At 37.9% G+C, this 2,862-nt stretch overlaps 1 non-coding gene across 1 annotated transcript; it reads right to left on the reverse strand.

Annotated features, from left to right (window-relative positions):
* Positions 1-845: 845 nt before the first annotated feature.
* LOC149996476 (U6 spliceosomal RNA) lies at positions 846-948 on the reverse strand. The gene has a single exon (XR_016507583.1). It is a non-coding gene; the product is annotated as a U6 spliceosomal RNA (small nuclear RNA).
* Between the last annotated feature and the right edge of the window lie 1,914 nt (positions 949-2,862).

Here is a 2,862-nt window from a genome sequence, read left to right on the forward strand (position 1 = left end):
TTTAGGCCTGAACCTCAATCTTTGCACTTATTTCAGAAAACAAAGTTAGCAGTCGAGAAGTCGATCCAAGAAGGAGTATATATTAGAAAGTTTGTTATATACTATGCAAATAATCTTGTACTTTTAGTTTTTTTATATATAAACAAATTGGTTTAATCTTTTTTCTTTTTTGCCATTTTTATTGTTCTTTTATAGTTAGTTGTCCCAATTTTTCCTCCATTGCACTCCCCTGGCCCACTGACTACCCCCACTCTCTGACTCCAAAAGAAAACCATTGAGGCTTTTACACGATGACATTAACTTCATTTTAGATATCACAGATATAGTCTGGCTATGGTGAGTATAGGCAAACCTACTAATTTTCCAATTATTTTAAATGGACTATAAAACAGAGTTAATTATTAATTTTGAGTGTGAAATGTCTTAATTTTCTATTTAATAACTTATCAGTTATGACCAAGAAAAATGAGGAAATGGAATAAGTATAGGTAAAATTATTGTTCCTTACTGTTTTGAGAATATTAATATTCTTACCTATTGCACACTCAAAAAAAAATCCAACATGATTTTAATTATTAATGGTAAAACTTATTACATTTTATATATTTTTGTCACTTACTTCTCTCCTTAAGCTTCCTATTAAGCTCAAGAGAAATATGTATACAGCTCTGCATATACTATTATTAATAAGCTCTTCCAGTACCAAGAGGATACAAAGAAGCAGAACTATATTTCTTCCCTTCTCAAGCATATTGTATCTATGTAGTTCTGAGGCTGAAGTTGAACTCAATAACAAAGCTAGGGAGCAGGTAGACATTTCTAATGTTATTATTATTTTTCTTTTTCAAAGTATGGAATGCTTCACGGATTTGCATGTCATCCTTACACAGAGGTCAAGCTAATCTTCTCTGTATCATTCCAATTTTAGTATATGTGTTTCCAAACCATGCATTGATGTTATTATTTTCATTGTGTGTGTATGTGTATTTATTTAAAGATACAGATTAATAGACTTTTTGTATAATTATATGCAAAATGGTAGGCACATTGGTGGACAAAGGAGTGTGTGGGGGCACTATCTTAATTGGGCTTGTTGATTATGAACATGTTGTGAGACCAAAATAATAAATTTCATTTCCATCTGGAATAGCCACTGTTAGAGGAATAAAATTTCTGATTAAGGCATCTAGAAATGAGTGCTGCCGTGTGTCTTTTCACAAGGAAAATTAAGCACAAAGGACTTATTATGAGGACATATCTCATGAACATGACATCATCTTTATATAAAACAAAAAGCACATATTTATTTATGTGACCATTGCCATTTATCACCATGTCTGTGCCATTACTGGTTATTGGAAATGATGGATTCTTTACAAGCAGGAGTAGTACAGCATTGGAAAGACAGTTGAATGCTTAATAAATTGTTTTATTTTGTAATGATTGAGAGCCATTTTCAGTTCCATTTAGTTTATATCTAATTTGTGGCTATGGGGTGCCTGGCATTCTGCAAATGACACATTCTGCAGAAGCTCCTACTGTTAGTATAGGTAGCTATTAGTATTAATAGAGGATGGGAACAAAGGGAATCAGATTTTAAGCATAATAAACAAGGGAATTGAATCAGACAATAAGTCTGCTTCACTAGGAAGCTACGGCTTCACACACTCCCCAGGGGACTGCTGCATCCTCTGCCCTCTTGACCAATTCATCAAAGCTGCAGGAAGGGTTATTACTGATCATTAACCGTGATTACCAAGGAAGAGAGACAAAGCAGCAAAGGGGAAAGTCCTCTGCTGGTCATAGGCCCAGGAGAAGCCAAGATAGTGCTGGAGCAGGTCCTTCTACTTTGAGGTGTGCGGAGCGGGAGCCAAGAAGGCGACCATCAGGGGAGGAGACTAGCCTGGGAAAAGAATTGGCTTGGATGAGGGACACAGAACCTGGAAAAGTCTAGGAAATGGATTGGTAGGAGGAAGGCCCAGCACAAACCTGTTAAGAATTGGGAAATTGATTGGTTAGTCTGAAAGAGCACCTAGTCTTTCCCAAGCCCAAGATAATATAATCAGAGCCTAACAAAGTCAAAGTTTCTCTCTTTCACTCCCTCACTCACTCGCTGTCTCTCCAAGTAACACACATTTGTTTGCTCCTTTATCTGTGTGTTCATACTCTATAATAGCTTTGCAGGCCTAGCAGCCACTCAGGGCCAGGCAGCCACAGAGACCCCAAGCACAGGCCCTATGTGCAGGTTCCAAGCATAAGCCTGAGCACAGCAATGCAGCACCAGCCTGGGTGCAGCCAGAAGCAAAGACCAAGCTAGACACCTGGGGACAGGGGCTGAACTGGACTAAGCTTTGACATGGACTAAACCAATGGCACAGAATTTCTGGACCCTGGCCTTTCCTCTGGGACTGATAGACGAGGCTGGACTTTTTCCACAGGGGGATGGAGCTGGACCTGGGGCAGTCCTCTGTGTTTGCTCCAGCTTCAATTAATCTTACCACCATACTTCATCCTCCCATACATGGTCCCTGAAATGCTTTCCTTGCAACATGGCAAGAACTCCATTTCCACCAGAAACACTACCCTTTAATGCAGATGGTCAAATTTGGACGGACAGGCAGTCACATAGTTTCATATACCCACAAAATGCACTTATCTAAATACTCCATGTATTGGGCACAACTCTGCTCATCAATGAATGAATAAAAGTGATAAAAAGCAAAATAGATGCTGGTTTAAAAGAAAAAGCTATTTAATTACCCTTTGACTTTTCCCTTAATACCACTAAAAATGATATAACATGGATTTATGAATTGTTTACTTGAAGGAAATTTTGTATCACTATCTCAGGTACTTATTATA

Source organism: Furipterus horrens, unplaced genomic scaffold (assembly GCF_987537825.1).
Source record: "Furipterus horrens unplaced genomic scaffold, mFurHor1.1.pri manual_scaffold_12, whole genome shotgun sequence".
NCBI lineage: Eukaryota > Metazoa > Chordata > Mammalia > Chiroptera > Furipteridae > Furipterus > Furipterus horrens.